Source organism: Lepidochelys kempii, chromosome 9, assembly GCF_965140265.1.
Source record: "Lepidochelys kempii isolate rLepKem1 chromosome 9, rLepKem1.hap2, whole genome shotgun sequence".
NCBI classification, from domain to species: Eukaryota; Metazoa; Chordata; order Testudines; family Cheloniidae; genus Lepidochelys; species Lepidochelys kempii.
In genome coordinates this window covers 65254718-65271998 of record NC_133264.1, presented here as the reverse complement: position 1 = coordinate 65271998, position 17281 = coordinate 65254718, and the positions used below count along the sequence as shown (strand labels likewise).

At 39.3% G+C, this 17281-nt stretch overlaps 1 protein-coding gene across 8 annotated transcripts in view; it reads right to left on the bottom strand.

The window, feature by feature from the left end:
• PCDH19 (protocadherin 19) overlaps positions 1-17281 on the bottom strand; it is a 113216-nt gene that overhangs the window by 79087 nt on the left and 16848 nt on the right. Inside the window, exon 4 of one of the 8 annotated variants that reach the window (XR_012160921.1) lies at positions 15328-15440. The exons of the other annotated variants lie outside the window; for them this stretch is intronic. The gene's annotated coding sequence lies outside the window, so the exon portion shown is untranslated. The remainder of the gene's footprint in view (positions 1-15327; positions 15441-17281) is intronic. 8 annotated transcript variants of the gene reach the window in all.

Genomic DNA, 17281 nt, shown 5'->3' with positions numbered 1-17281 from the left:
ACTGTAACCAGAGTGATCAGGTAAGGTGAGCTATTACCAGCAGGAGAGGGAAGGGAAAAAAAAAAAAAAAAACACACACACACCTTTTGTAGTGATAATCAAGGTGGGCCATTTCCAGCAGTTGACAAGAATGTCTGAGGAACAGCAGGGGGAGAAATAAACATGGGGAAATAGTTTTACTTTGTGTAAGATCACATCCACTCCCAGTCTTTATTCAAGCCTAATTTAATGGTATCCAGTTTGCAAATTAATTCCAATTCAGCAGTCTCTCGTTGGAGTCTGTTTTTGAAGTTTTTTTCTTGAAGAATTGCAACTTTTAGGTCTGTAATCGAGTGACCAGACAGATTGAAGTGTTCTCCAACTGGTTTTTGAATGTTATAATTCCTGACGTCTGATTTGTGTCCATTTATTCTTTTACGTAGGGACTGTCCAATGTACATGGCAGAAGGATATTGCTGGCACTGATGGCATAGATCACATTGGTAGATCTACAGGTGAACGAGCCTCTGATAGTGTGGCTGATGAGATTAGGCCCTATGATGGTGTCCCCTGAATAGATATGTGGGCACAGTTGGCAACGGGCTTTGTTGCAACGATGAAGTGAGCTGTAGCTCACAAAAGCTTATGCTCAAATAAATGCTCAAATAAATTTGTTAGTCTCTAAGGTGCCACAAGTATTCCTTTTCTTTTTGCGGATACAGACTAACATGGCTGCTACTCTGATTCCCAGACAGGTATCTCTCAACTAGCCAGAGAGGAAAAATTCAGCAGAAACAACCAAATTGTGGTCTATTCAGAGGATAAACTGTAGGAAAGGGAGAAAAACTGCTTTCCAACTTAGTAGGTCTTTATTAAGGTATGGATTGTACTGCATTCTCCTTCTTTTACTCCATTAACTTCCTTCCATCTCCCCTTATAAGAAGGAGAAAAAAATACTCCCTCTACATTAACAACAATCTGGTAAATACAGCCAGCTAGTTATAACAAAAGGTGCCAAAACCTCACTTCTTCTTGTTCCCTCCAGTTAATGTACCATGGCAGAGGATGAATTGCTTTTACAAGAAACTAAAAATAAAAATGTTTCAGAGTCCATAATTGCATTGCCTTGTTGGGCTTTTTAAAGGAGCCAAAGTACCAGTTCCAGGCTATTAGACCTAAGGTTGTAAGAGAATGATGTAAAGTATTTCTTCATTAATATTGTTGCCTCCCTGCAGGGTTCTCTACCCCCATTATTTTCTTTTTAAAAGATGTGTGTTATCACATAAACTTTATTTTTAAAGGGGCCTTCAAAAACCCAGATGATAAAAAAAATAAACATGGCTTTTGCAGCTGAAAAGCTAGTCGCTGTCTCCAGTCATGTTTTCAGTTCATTTCTATACAAAGCTTATTTTAATATGCCTGAGTCAAACCTTTTATCTTGGTTCATTTTTAATAATCAGCGGCTAAATCCTGAAGTCCTTTGTCAGATTTACACTGTTCTTCAAAGCAGGAACTGTCTCCACTATAGGTCTTGTGACTCACAGATCACACGCTGGCAGTAACGGAGAAATCACAACAGCAGTAACTTAATGTAAAGCAAAGTGGGACTATGAGGCTTCCAAGTTCCAAACCTTAGATCAAATTACATGGACAGTGAGCTCTCCAGGACAGGGTCCTCTTGTTCTGTCTGCATGATGCTTAACATAAAGGGGCACTGATCCATGACTAGGTCTCCTAGACCCCACACAGTATAAACATTAATGATAATTATTACAATAGTGACTAAGTCCCAAGGTCTCAGGCAAATGCAAAAAGTACTGAAATAAAGGTGTGCTTTACCTGAGCAAGGATGTCAGGATCAGCTCCAACTGGCCATCCATACCATAAAAGAGAGACAATTCAATTTAGTAATTCTGATAGATGGACTTTGATTCTCTCGGTCATGTAAGCTCTTTAAGAAAGAGACAGTCTCTCTGTTATACGTCTGTACAACCACCTAGCAAAATAGGGCTCTGGCTTGTAGGCACAAATAAATGATGATCTAAAATCCAGGCTTTAAAATGAGTTCAAAAGTTCGTGTGTGTACAGGGCCTGATCCTACACTCAATGCCCTCAGTGACAAAACTCCCATTGGCAAGAATAGGATCATGACCACTGTACAGCACCTAGCACAATGGGGCCTGGTCTGTGACTAGAACTCCTAGGTGCTACAATAATACTATTCATGACGATGATGAGTCCTTCGCTATGTAACACTGGCAAGTAGTAGCAGTTCAGTAGTAAGATTAAAACATACCCTGCTTTGCGCAAGAAAAAAAGAATGCCACATTTGCATATATAACGGCAGTCCTGTAGGTACTTACTACTTCAGGTTTAAGATTTGAAAGTTGTTGTGCGAGGAAAAAAATAAGAAATGCGCTAGGGACGATTCCCCTTTTGATAACACCTAGGCAATCCCTTGTTAAAGGGCAAAACAACAGTTATTAATTACCCTAATTAACCCAATTCATAAGACACATTTGTGTGGCTGTCATGACAACTGCTTTGACTAACTTGCCAAGAATAGCTCCGCTGTCCATTCAAATAAATCCCTAATAATTACCAGTCTCGTTTACTGGGCTTCTGTGATAATAATAATTAGTGCTACTGTACAAAAGGTCGCCCTGAACAATTTATGAATGATGCATTCTGCATGGCGATTATGTGAGTCCCACGGAATGTACAGAATGTACACAATTACATCTGTAACATGATGGAAGATGATTAGAGCCTACCTTGCTAAGAAATTCCTTATAGTTCCCTTTGTCGGAGATGAAACGGCAGGTTGGAGGGAAAAAAATCATTAATATTAAATGAGAAACAAAAGTGAGCCAATAAAAACTTGGGTGCATGACAGCCAACCACCGCTCAACATGGCTTAATTCTACAGCATGGCTTACAAGGGATTCCTGCACAGAATTAAAGGGGATTATTAGGAGTGTCAAATGGATGGGAGATGTGAAAAGAAAGTGCGAGAAAAAGATGTGGGAAAGCTTTGATTGTTGGTTGTAATATAGGCCAAGTCTATACTAGGAGCACTTTGCCAGAGTAGCTGTACTATACCAGCAAAGGGCTCATAGTGCGGATGCAGCTTTTACCAGCAGAACTGTGCTTTCGCCCACATAGTTATTCCTGCCCTTCACGTGCAACAAGCATAGTTTTGCTGGTATAACATAAGAACATAAGAACTGCATATACATGGGGGGCTTTTCCCACAGACACAAGATACCCCACATCACAATCCAGAAAGTTTGTAAAGTACACCTGGCTATAGTTAAAGCCACAGAACCTGCTCCCATTGAAGTCAATAGGATTTGTGTCTATTACTGGGTAAAACAAAACACCTTTTTAAAATCCTCCTCTGTGTTACTATTAATACATGAAAAAAATTAAAAGATCCATTTTATTTCCATTATTTATGTTGCTCATTTACTTGCTGGCTTTCTCTCCATTTGGGAGAATGAAAATAGACCAGCCAGTTTCCCTTTCATATGGGGTCCCTTTCTGGTCCAAGGGTTCATTCTGTAAGCTCTCTGTTCAGTTCTATAGGAGTTCTACACCTGGAGCACTTGGGCCCAACTTCACTTTCTGGCTGTTGTGCACAAGTATAATGCTGCAATGCTACAGCTGGAAACACCCTGACAAAATGCTTGTACTTTAAAAAATTTCAGTAGCGCTTTTTTTTAAAATTATTTTGTATTTTTTTTTTTTTAAACTCTGGGACACTTTCTTATTGATGTTAGTGTGACCCTTTTCTGCATCCCCTTCTGCTAGCAGAGGTCTCCTTTACTTCAAGCAGTAGAGCCTCATGCTTTCAGTACTGGAGGTTCCAGGTTCAAACTCAATGCTGACCCATGATGGCAGTCACTATGTGAAGTTTTGTAAAACTTGTTTTCATAAAACTTAAATTTGGGGGCAAATATGACCTAATTTTGTCACTTGACTAAAGGAGTGATTTCTATCCATATTTTTACTAAAGTTACATCCGGTATCACGGAGCAGTTGAATATCCTTAAAAAGTGGGTTATAAAATTCTTCCTTCGTTTTTCTGTGCCAGCAAATCCCCTTTACCATGCAATTGGATTAAACTGTGCTGGGAGTCGCTACTGACTACTTGAGTTTAATGCTACACTGCATATATCATGAGAACAGTTAGAGAGCTCTAAGTGAATTTCACAAGTCTCAGCCATATCAATTGCTTGCAGTTCTGAACAACTTTGGTTCAGCTGTCTGGAGTTGTGATATCAAAGCCCATTTGCTTCAATGGCAAAAAAAATATTTGCAATTATTAAACAACAAAAAAACACAACAATGATCTGAAATTCACCCAGCACCTCAAGGAACTACTTCACAAGCAAAGTCATTTTCTAAAATGTTTCTCTAGCAAAATCATACTTTTGTCATTTACAGTTACTTGGTTTTTGTTGTTGTCGTAATGCTAAAAGTAACGTCACCACCAAATGAAAAACATATACCATTAACAAACAGACTTGGTTCTATGGCCAGAAAATTATACTCTATTTCTACTGAGCATAGCAGTAGAAGCCCAGAAATTCCTGAGTTTTAATCCCTGCTCTGACATGACATTTTGGACAACTCACTTCACCTCTCTTCATCCATGTTTCATAGGTAGGGAAATGGATGATGATGATGATTTTTATTATTACTGTAGTAGTAATAATATGGGTTTGCATCACAATTTGCTTTAGGATTGTTATCACCATTGGGCTTCAGGGTTAACACTTTGCTGAGCTTGAAGGGACAATTAGTACCTCTCTCAAAGCTGCTGGGTATGGTTTTTAGCAATGCTGATCTCCAGCTCAATAGGACCTGCAGGTGCTCAACATCTCTGAAACTCAAGCCCACTAGTTTAGTCTGCCTGTCTGCAGATTTAAACAGCCAAAACTGCAACAGTTTACATTCAGATTAGATTTTCTTCACAACCAGGTGAGTCTACACTGAAAGCAGTATCTGTATTACAGCCATAGTCAACAATACAGCAGCTGCACCAGAGCAAAGCTGCTAGCATAGCCAGGTCTCAGACATTTTAAACCACCATTTCCCAACCTGCAAATATGAAATTAACTTCTCCTAAGTATTATATGATTTCAGGCAATGGGAACATGCAGGTGCTCAATTTGGCTCATATATGGTACTATAAGAGATGTAGTCTCTCTTTGAGATGCACACATAACACCAATTAAAGTTTGTGACAAAGATGCCCTTTGTTGTAAATACAAAAGATTGCATTGCAATGTATGTATGGGGCAAAGAATGATTAAACAAAACTGCAAGGAAGCATCTGTAAACTCAGTGCATTCTGATGCATATAATCTACAGAACAGGGTCTCAATCCATCGAATACACTAGCTCATGGTCCATGGAAAGCTGGCCGATCATATGGTGCTGGCTCCTCTCCCTTATTTCCAGCTGCTCAGTTACATTAAATATTCTCCTAATATTACTTTTCTGTATAAGCAATTGCTGTAGGAGCCACAGGGATATTATGTGACTATGACCAGGAGGGGACATGATCTGCACCATTGTGAATGGGAGGGGGTATCCAATAGATAACACAAAATTAGAGAAACTATTTTGCAGGACAGAACAAAACAATGAGCATATGCTGTGTCACAAACCTAACAGTTTACAATGTAGATAGGAAAATCCTGACAAGCAGTGAGGTAATAAGGAAACTTAAGCAGCTATGAATGGAAGACAGCTTAATAGGGTCTGATGTGATTGGGAATCTAATGAGCTCAGATAGTAGGAAACTCAATGCAGTACTTGATGAGGGGTACAGGGAATAAGCATCTTTGATTATTAACCAGATTGGCCACTGGAAGTTATTCCGATTCCAAAAAAAGAGCTGGAAGAGTATTTCTTTTCCCTATGAGGAGAACGTTGCCCGAATAATCACACTCTCTTTATCTAGATGTTTCTATTATGCTTACCCGTATTGCGTCTGAGCAGATTCAAGGATGCTGGATTTGGCCCACAGAGATTTTACAAGTTCCAAATTGACACTGACTGAACACATACTTCAAAACCTCATTAATTTGAAACATCCAGACAAAGTAAGAAAGGACTGTGAAAAAGAACCACAAAGGAGCAAAGAGCAGATATTGAAAAAGAGGAGTTTTTCAGTCATATAAGAGTTTTACATCTTCCACTGAGTGCTACTTCACAAAGATGTACTGGGTGGAATGTGTGTTACCCAAGATTAGTGCTTCAGTGGCTGTCATAGGAATAAGAAATTTTCCTCATAACAATAAATCCAGGATTGTCACATCCAATTTTTCTTTGTTGGAATTGGTATGTGAAAATTGAGCTATATATAATTATCTCAGACTGCATCAGGATGACTTTCTTGCCCTGTATAAATAGAGGGTGGGAGGAGAGAGGTAGGCAAATCTACCATCCCCGCTTCTGAAGATCCCCAAAATGATTTTGGGGCAGGGGATATTGGGGGTATGATATTTAGTTTTTACTATACAAAGAACAGCCATCAGCTTCATGTAAATCTGTGAAAACAATTGTCCTTAGAAGCAATTTTCATGAAATACATATACATTCCATCCCTATTCTTTATCACCAAGGACATTTGTATGCAAACATTGTCTTTGTATTTAAGAATTTGTCTGCTACTGCACTCTATTTCCTTATCCCCCACCTGAAGTAAAAATAATTATTACTGATTGACTTTAAAACAGCAACCATCACATGCCTCAGGCTGCCATACAATATAGCAAACAACAACAGAGCAGCATTATCACAGCAAGCAATTGTCATGTTCACACATGGCAGGTTACGGCTTCAGACTGGAGGCAGCAAGGGCAGATGAACGCTTACAGTGTCATCTTAGTGTGAAAAGTAACTATGTAACTCAACAGATCTATTCTCTGTGGGATTTGAGTCCCATTTGCTTATGTTAGGGACAAACAAGTATTTATTCCTGATAGCACTGCAGAGTCAGTACAGCTATAGGAGGGGAGAGTGGATTCTATTCTTCCATGTGTATCAACAAAATGGATTCTATAAATCTTGATTAGAGAATCTGTATTACTAGGACGATGGAAGAGATAACCCTTGATTTTCAGATTCCAGCTGGTGTCACCAATGCTGACAGTTAGAGAAATCATCTTCTGAAGCTAATTTGATATGGATGTCATTGAGACAGAGGAAATACAGAAACCCAGTGTGTCACTTTTGTTTTTTTATTGGTTCCCTGTTCTGTCCAGAACCGCTCTTTAAAAAGAAGGATGATTTTATCAGATCAATTGGAAGAAACTAAAGAAAATACAGTGCAGAGAAGAAACTAAAGAAAATACAGTGCGGAGTAGAAAAGGGATAATCTTTTCCAGAGTTTTCTCATGTGGAGTCAGTAGCTTGGTACAATTTGTTAGAGTCTAATGAGGAATGTCCCCAAAATTCTAGAAGATATAGTCCTTCTCCGTGTGTGAGTGTGAGTGAGAGTTAACACCCACTAATCCTAATGATACTTAACAGTGAAAATCAAAGAAAGAGCCTACTCCTAAATATTTTTATTTTTAAAAAGTAATTCATCTCTGGTCACAGAGCGTGCACACAAAGAGCCCGTAGCTACTGTAACCAGAAAAGTTATATAACAATGTTTTGTGCTTCTGTGCTCCCTCTGCTGGTTCTGCAGCAACAGTCAAATCAAACAAGCTCTTTTGACAGACTCTGTACAGAATCCTCTACAGAGGGGAGTTGTGAAGGGGAAGGGCATATATGCCACTAATTAAATCTCCTTCGCCAACATCACGACTACGGTCAGCTCATACCTAAGGAAGTAAACAATCAGGACTATGGCCAGCACACACCATTTTTCCAAACAGTGGCTCAAAAGCAGTGTGCCAGAAAGGGAGTGGACAGGATATCTTCAAGCTTTAGGAAGTTACAATAAGTCAGTTGCCCTGTGTAGTTAAAAATTGCATTTGTCATGAATACATTATTAAATGTCAGGGAAAATGGACACAAGCCAGCATGAAACTGAATTTGCCAAGTTCAATAAAAAAAAGACAAGAACCAGGAACCAAGTTTGGATCAGAACTTCCCCAGATTTCAGGGGCATTTGATTTGCCCTAGGCTCATCTCTAAATATATGTAGAAGTTGAGTTCTTATGTTTTTAGTACATCAGTAATGTTAATGATGATGTTAGTGACGCAGGGCGGACTTTGTAAGATACTACTTACTGTAACAGTGGCACTTTGAGCAGTTCAATTCTCATTTAAATGAGAATACATGTGAAGGAAGGTACTACTTGATGTGAGTAAGAGTGGCAGAAGCTGTTGAAAGTTATTCTTACAGTTTCTCTACAGTTATATTAAAATAGTAAAATACAGTCCATACATAGCTATAGATGCAGTAATTAACAGAGTTTTATATTTATATTAGGGCTATTGATTAATCCCAGTTATCTCACACGATTAACTCAAAAAAAAAATTAATCACAATTAATTGCACTGTCAAACAATAGAATACCAATTTAAATGTATTAATTATTTTTGGATATTTTTCTACATTTTCAAATATATTGATTTATATTACAACACAGAATACAAAGTGTACAGTGCTCACTTTATATAATTTTTATTACAAATATTTGCATTTGAAAAAATGGTAAACAAAAGAAATAGTTTTCAGTTCACCTCAGATAAGTACTGTAGTGCAATCTCTTCATCATGAAAGTGTAACTTACAAATGTAGAATTTTTTTTGTTACATAACTGCACTCAAAAACAAAACAATGTAAAACTTTAGAGCCTACAAGTCCACTCAGTCCTACTTCTTGTTCAGCCAATTGCTAAGACAAACAAGTTTGTTTATATTTAAGGGAGATACTGCTGACTGCTTCTTATTTACAATGTCAGCTGAAAGTGGGAACAGGCACTTTTGTAGCCAGCGTTGCAAGGTATTTATGTGCCGTATATGCTAAACATTCATATCGCCCTTCATGCTTCGGCCACCATTCCGGAGGATATGCTTCCATGCTGATGATGCTCGTTAAAAATAAAATGCGTTAATTAAATACGTGACTGAACTCCTTGGGGGAGAACTGTAGGTCTCCTGTTCTGTTTTACCCACATTCTACCTAATATTTCATGTTCTAGCAGTCTCAGATGATGACCCACCATATTCGTTTTAAGAACACAGTCACAGGAGATTTGACAAAACACAACAGGTACCAATATGAGATTTCTAAGGATAGATACAGCGCTCAACCCAAGATTTAAGAATCTGAAGTGCCCTCCAAAATTTGAGAGGGATGAGGTGTGGAGCATGCTTTCAGATATCTTAAAAGAGCAACACTCCGATGAGGAAACTACAGAACCCGAACCACCAAAAAAGAAAATCAACCCTCTGCTGGTGGAATCTGACACAGATGATGAAAATGAACATGTGTCAGTCAGTTCTACTTTGGATTGTTATTGAGCAGAACCCGTCATCAGCATGGACGCATATATTCTGGAACGGTGGTTGAAGCATGAGGGGACATATGAATCTTTAGCACGTCTGGCACGTATATATCTTATGATGCTGGCTACAGTGCCATGTGAACGCCTATTCTCACTTTCAAGTGACATTGTAAACAAGACATGGGAAGCATTATATCCTGCAAACTGTAACCAAACTTGTTTGTCTGAGCGATTGGCTGAAGTAGGACTGAGTAGACTTGTAGGTTCTAAAGTTTTATATATAAATAAAAGTTTCCATACCCAGAAAAGAAGAAACATAAAAACTATGTTTTAAAAGAAGATCTTTATATTTGTTAAGCAATCCTTGTTCAGAAGAATAGCAGACATTTGTTGAAATAGCAAACTGATCATTTCCCATCAGACTGCTTAATATATCAAAATTTGCATTCACATGCCCCATACTGTCTAGGCAAATCACTTAATACTACCCCTACCATAGGAAACAGAGAAATAACTTTTAAACGCAACATTCAGCTGCTTTAATTGGGTCTTTCCTATTGTCAAACGCTTCTGTAAAACAGAAGAGTAATTCTTTAATTGTTGTTTCTAATGCAACACATTAAACTCCTATGTGCTTACACTAATACATACATTTAGTTTTGCAAGCCACTAATCAAGGATATAATCAATAACACAAAATTTAGCTGCATTATAAAACAGGCAAAAATCAGCGAACATGGAAAAATTAATATTGAGTCCTATGTTATCCCAACTCATTTAGTCTAATAATAGTGAATTATATTTTCCAAGCACATTATTCAAGCAATAAAAAGGCAGAATGATTTGATCTCCTTCTAACCTTTATGATTCTAAGCAATCTTTTTTTGACCCAGATTGACTGAAGCAACATCTGCAAAGCCTTTCAAAAAATTGTACTCAGCAGGCAGTATGTCAGTCCACAGCCAAAGATAAATGTTATTATTTTAAAACCATCATCCTACTAATAGATGAGCAAACCTACTACATTAGCATAGCCTGCAGATCTCCAGCATTGGTGAGAAAGTGCCAGAGGGTTTTAGCTTAATGGAATTTTACATACCTGACTTAGTATGGGTTAATGCAATCCACCAACATAGGAATTTTAAAACCTGCCCTGTGGCATACACCTGCCATTACAAAAGATGGTATAATCCGACAAGCTCAAGACCCCCGAGAGGATGGTAAAGGATTCATGTCCAGATCTCTTGAGCCAATAGAATGCAGAAGAGCAGAGACCTTCTTATGCAGCTCAAAGATACAGAAATCAACTCCAATTTTCATATAGTATTTATTTGATTTAATGAGGGGTTTGTTCCCTATGAGATTTTTTTACTTGCAGTGTACTGAGCAGTTCCATCAGAAGATATTGGATAAGCCATTGAGGAGGAGATGTAGCACAATAAATGTAATACACATTTTTAGGGCATCATTAAAAATCATTACGCTAACCTTAGCTACCCTGACAAAGAGACAAGAACTAACTGAGATTCTGTGTTAAACACACAAAGTAATAATCACTTGTCCAGCTGACATAAGCTATTACTTTGTCCTAATTTAAAATGCTGCAGTACCAACACTGCAGTCTTTTCACTGGTAAATCTGCCCATTGACTTCAACAGGCAGCTTTGCCTAAGTAGGAACTGTGGAATCAGGCCCATAACGCCACTTTGCTAATTATCAACCTGATTCTGTATTACTTCACACACAAAACTCCTCCTAATGTCATTAGGAATTTGGGATAAAGAAGGATTGAGCCCTAAAAAAGAAGCATTTTCACAAGAGCACACAACTCTATAAATTCAGAGCACACTGTAATTTACATTTTAATTAAAAGGTTAGAACTATTTATGCTACAAATAAGACCATCATGTATTTTAATTAGTAAAAAGTAATTGGCACTTAACTATGGCCTCTACATGGAACAATATCTCATCGTTTTTTAAAGCAAATCCATGCAACCTGGCTGGGGAGCAGAAAGCATGCACAGCTACCAAGTTCTATTCGACAAGCGTTCACATGCCACGAGAGAGCTAGGGTGATAGTGGACAGCAAGTTAGACAGGAGTTTGAAATACAGTCTGGCTGCATGAATAAAGGAATGGCCAATGCAGTCTTTTGACTGAATATGTACAGGCATCTCATTACAAAATTAGGGAGGGAACAGTATTTCTGTATACTGCATACAGGACACTGCATTCTGTTCTGGGCACCTACTTCCCAAAAAGACAATTGGCAAATTGGAGCGTTACAGTACAGGGATCGATGGTGCTGCATCACCTCATCTCCCAGTAGAGGGAAAAATGAACTTCTAAAGGTAGAAAAATAAGCACACAATTACAGAACTGGAAAGGACCTCGAGAGGTCATCTAGCCCAGTCCCCTTCACTCAAGGCAGGACTAAGTATTATCTAGACCATGCCGGACAAGTGTTTGTCCAACCTGCTCTTAAAAATCTCCAATGATGGAGATTCCACAACCTCTCTAGGCAATTTATTTCAGTGCTTAACCACTCTGACCGTTAGGAAGTTTTTCCTGATGTCCAACCTAAATCTCTCTTGCTACTACTTAAGCCCATTGTTTCTTGTCCTATCCCCAGAGGTTAAGAAGAACAATTTTTTTCCCCTCCTCCTTGTAACAACCTTTTATGTACTGGAAAACGGTTATCATGTCCCTTCTCAGTCTTCTCTTCTCCAGACTAAACACACCCAATCTTTTCAATTTTCCTTAATAGGTTGTGTTTTCTAGACCTTTAATCATTTTTGTTGCTCTTCTCTGGACTTTCTCCAATTTGTCCACATCTTTCCTGAAATGTGGCGCCCAGAATTGGACAAAATACTCCAGTTGAGGCTAATCAGCCTGGAGTAGAGCAGAAGAAATATGTCTCATGTCTTGCTTACAATACTCCTGCTAATACATCCCAGAATGATGTTTGCTTTTTTTGAACAGCGATACACTGTTGACTCATATTTAGCTCGTGATCCATTATGACCCCCCAGATCTTTTTCCGCAGTCTCCTTCCTATGCAGTCATTTCCCATTTTGTATGTGTGCAACTGATTGTTCCTTCCTAAGTGGAGTACTCTGCATTTGTCCTTATTGAATTTCATCCTATTTACTTCAGACCATTTCTCCAGTTTGTCCAGATCATTTTGAATTTTAATCCTGTCCTCCAAAGCACTTGCAACTGCTCCCATCTTGGTATCATCTGCAAACTTTATAAGTACTCTCTATGCCATTATCTAAATCATTGGTGAAGATATTGAATAGAACCATACCCAGGACCGATCCCTGCAGGACCCCACTCGTTATGCCCTTACAGCATATCTGTGAATCACTGATAACTACTCTCTGGGAATGATTTTCCAACCAGTTATGCACCCACCTTACAGGAGCTCCATCTAGGTTGTATTTCCCTAGTTTGTTTATGAGAAGGTCATGTGAGACAGTATCAAAAAGCTTACTAAAGTCAAAATATACCACATCTACTGCTTCCCCCCTATCCACAAGGCTTGTTACCCTGTCAAAGAAAGCTATCAGGTTGGTCTGACATGATTTGTTCTTCACTAATCCATGCTGACTGTTACTTATCACCTCATCTTCTAGGTGTTTGCAAACTGATTTCTTAATTATTTGCTCCATTATCTTTCTGGGTACAGAAGTTAAACTGACTGGTCTGTAATTCCCCAGGTTGTCCTTATTTCCTTTTTTATAGATGGGCACTATATTTGCCCTTTTCCAGTCTTCTGGAATGTCTCCCATCTTCCATGACTTTTCAAAGATAATGTGATTTTATTCCTTGCTTCACATTTATAACAACAATCAGGGAGGACATGATACAAGTGGAAGGTTTATTTAGGTTGGTATGAGAGAGTATAACTAGTAGGGTAGAATGAATTCCAGAAATGGAAAATTTAGGCTGAATACAAGATTGGAGGGAAGGAGGAAAAAAATGTCACTGGATACAGTGATGTGAGGCTGTGGAGTAATCTCTGGGAAGTAGTAGATGTCTTATCAATTGAGATATTTAAATTATACTATAGGAAACACCTGAAGGCACAGTTCACAGGAAAGTTGTGCACAGCCAGGAGGATGTATTGGATGGAATGGTCTAGCAAGTTCTTTGCTATTTCTAGCTTGAATGATTTTAGGAAAAATGGCAATTTTCTTCAGTACATCATCAAGGCAAGTCCTGGCCTTTTTCACCGGCAAGCACAGCTATTTGCAGAAACATGGGAGAAAACCCACCCCTAAAGGGAAATCATAACATTTTTGCCATTGCCCCTTTGATGGATGACTGGGATTACATGGACTGAAATAAAATGCAGTAACAGAACTCTGCTGGAGACTGCTAGCAACTGGCAAAGGAATTTGACTGAGAATTAGTTGCTGAACATGCAAACAAAACTAGCAGAGGGATCTGGGTGTGGTCTGACAGAGACAACAGTTGGCCAACTCCACAACTGATGTAAACTGGAGTAGCTCCATTTATTTTAATGGAGCCATGCTGTTTTACAGCAGCTGTGGATCTGGCCTAGTATGTAAAGGAAAGGGGCTGAGAGCTGTTAACTTCAAAGCAGAGCAATTTCAATATGAAAGAAGATATTTGAATAAACTTTGGGAGAAAGATGGAGTTCTCAAGCCTGCTAGTTTTGCTTACGGAAACGTTTCCAGTGCATCTCAGGCAAGCAATTCCCAGATTCAACAAACTGTTAGGAGAAAACTGCTAACCATGCATTTCAACCAGATGAGTTATGGCTGAGCCAAACAGCAGCCCTTTGTGAGGCTACCAAAGCAGAATGGCATGAGTTGTTTTGGGAGCAGAATTCCAGTGGGACTCAGGAGCATAACGAGATGAGATTGGTGAGAGGACGGAATCACCAATGTGATTGATGAGAGGAGTGATACAATCTAGACACAATGAAGGCCCACTGGTTCCAAGGATGACAGAAGGGCTGGGGTAAAGTAGGCAATGCCACAAGCTGACCCTGTCAAAACATCTCAGGGACTTTGAGTACTGATGTCAATGACCACTTGGAGTTAGAAATTTGGATTGAGAGGCCAGGGGGACCACTGGAAACTGTATAGCTCTAGGGTGAAACCCTGGTTCCAATGAAGTCAATGGCAAAACTCCCACTGACTTCAACAGAGCCAGGATTTCATCTTAGTCCTTGTTTTGTGTACCTAACACACACATTTCAGGTTCTGCTTGCCAGCTGGCCCATAACTGCATACTGAACATCTCCAGTAGACTGTGCCAAGCAAAATACATGTTTAAATTGTAGGCTCACAATCCATACTGTTTTGAGATTACTTTAAACCACAGCCTTTTAAACCACAGCCTTTGCCACAGATTACAGCAAAAGGGAGAGAAAGAAAAGGAAAAAACACCCCATTACTGTTAACTTTCCTCTGGAATGATCTTACTTCATGTTACATTATCAGATAATCAGAAATGACTGTTCAAATCAGTGTAGGTTAGTCTGGATGGGCACCTGACTGAGAGTTTTGTCTGAGCACAGACTGAGTAAACCTTAAGTAAGGATTTCAGGATACGGCCTCTAGAAAATGTACTTCTGAAAACCAAAGCACTGGTTGTAGAGTTTTGAAAAGTAGCTATACCATCTGATACCAGAATTTGGCCTTGTAATTAATGCAGCCTTTATGCAGTATGTAAATACTAGCTTTATACACAAATCACAGGATTCATAATAGCTAGCTACTGCAAACAACTAGTTTGGAAGTTATTTTAAAAAGGACAATGTCTGATAGTTTAAGGACAACAAGAAAAAACCCACTATGAATATTTAATAAAGTTATTTTTTAAAGTACTTACTTGCAGTGTCGTCTTTAACCCCAAGCCCAACACACAACCACAGGCACGAGAACCAGAAAGTCAAACCGGCCAAGAACAAAATGAAACTAGCCAGTCTACTTTTAGAGTCCAAACTGAAATGTAAAATATACAGAAACAGCATAAATGGGAAAAAGCTAATGCAATGTTTACAAGATTGAAACTCTATGGCCCCAGCTTTGGAATGGTCACTAGGAGGACCCCCTTCAGTGTGCAAGACCCTCTTGGGGTCTCACTCTTCCTCCAGGGTAAGCCAGGGTGCTTCACCACCTCCTTAGACTGGACTTCTGGTCCTGCAGCACTCCTGCTTCACACCCTGAGCTTCATTCAGCAAGTCCCAGCAGGTCCAATAGAGACTTGTACACTCTTCAGTGATTAATGCACCTCAGCAACCATTTGCCGTGACACTCACACAATTGACAAAAGAGTAGGGCTTATTTGTTAACTGGAACACAGCATAAGAAGTTCTTAGGGTAGTCTAGAGAAATGAAGGTTAAAGCATAGCTCATTCTGGTTAGCCCAGAGGCCAGCCAAGCTGCAGTGAACCCCCTAGTTCATGGCATCTCTCTCTCTGACCTCCTTCATCAGACCAGACTCTCAATGAAAGACCCAACTCCCCTTCCAGCAGCCAACTCTTATCCCCACCTCACACCTTCCCAGTCCTTAGTTCTCAAGCTGGAAAAATGCTGTCTGGCCTTCTGAAGGAGAGGGGGGAATTCATATCCCTCTGGGTCGTAGGTTGCTAGGTGTCAACATCCAGGCATTGTCTTCTCAGATGCTCCACTGATATGGGGCCAAAGGCCCAGACAACTAGGAGCCATTCACACTTGTGTCTTACCCTATCCCAAGAGCAAACAGCCCTTTTCCATCCACTAGGGAACAAATCAGCATAAAAACTGAGGCGCACACACATTTCATAAAACTATTACCAAAAAAAAATCCATTTAGTCACAGTATGATATTGGCAGTCTCTCAACACATTTGGGCCCTGAACCTGGATCCCTGTGCCCTTGCAGAGCCCTGAGGAGTTTAATGAAGGACCACCATCACCTGGACCCAACTGCTGAACACACGATCTTCTCACACCAGACTTGATCCTCCACTCCCTTGCACCTTGTGCAGTCCTTTATGCCAGTGCAGAGTGAATGCAAAGTGGGTGCAATGCCACAACAGGAGCATTTCACACTCACTTTACACAGCTATAAATGATTACACAATATACAAGGCAGCGGAGAATCAAGCCTGCAATGTCCATTTTTATTGATTCAAATTTATTCTCCCAAACCAGTACACTTCAAAAGCACAAAACAAATCCATGTCAGACCCCGCTTCCATGCAAGGTCATAAATGGATACTGAAATCAATCCTACTTCCATTGAAATCAGTGCTAAAACTCCCATTAGCTTCAACAGGAGGAGGTGCAGAGCTCTGAAACCTCTGCAACATGGACCCCACAAGTGTTTTGGGGTGGGATCGGAGCCCTTCATCATCAGTATAAAGAGAGAACAAACAAAGCAATGTTAAACAAGACCCTGGCCCAAGAAACCATGCAGTGAGAATGATGGTCAGTGCAATAAATTGTTCAACATGAATATGAGCTACAGTATTTATCTCTGTTGCAAGATATTAAAATGAAATTTTCAAAACTGAGAGCTTGAAGCGACTGCATTAGAAGATGCATAATTTGGTTAGATTGACCTTAAAATGGAATAAAAAGCTGCTTATTTCCATAATGTTGACCTCCAACATTATAAAAGGTCAGAGAATGTATCATGATATACAAAACAGTTCAGGAATAGTTAAGCTGAGAGGTTCTCAGTGACTTGCAATTATGTGGCTATTTACATATGTATATATTTTAAGTGACTGTTGAGTGTTCTTGAGAGGTTCTGGATTTCCAGTAGTGGAAATTAAAAATTTTAATTATCCACAAGAT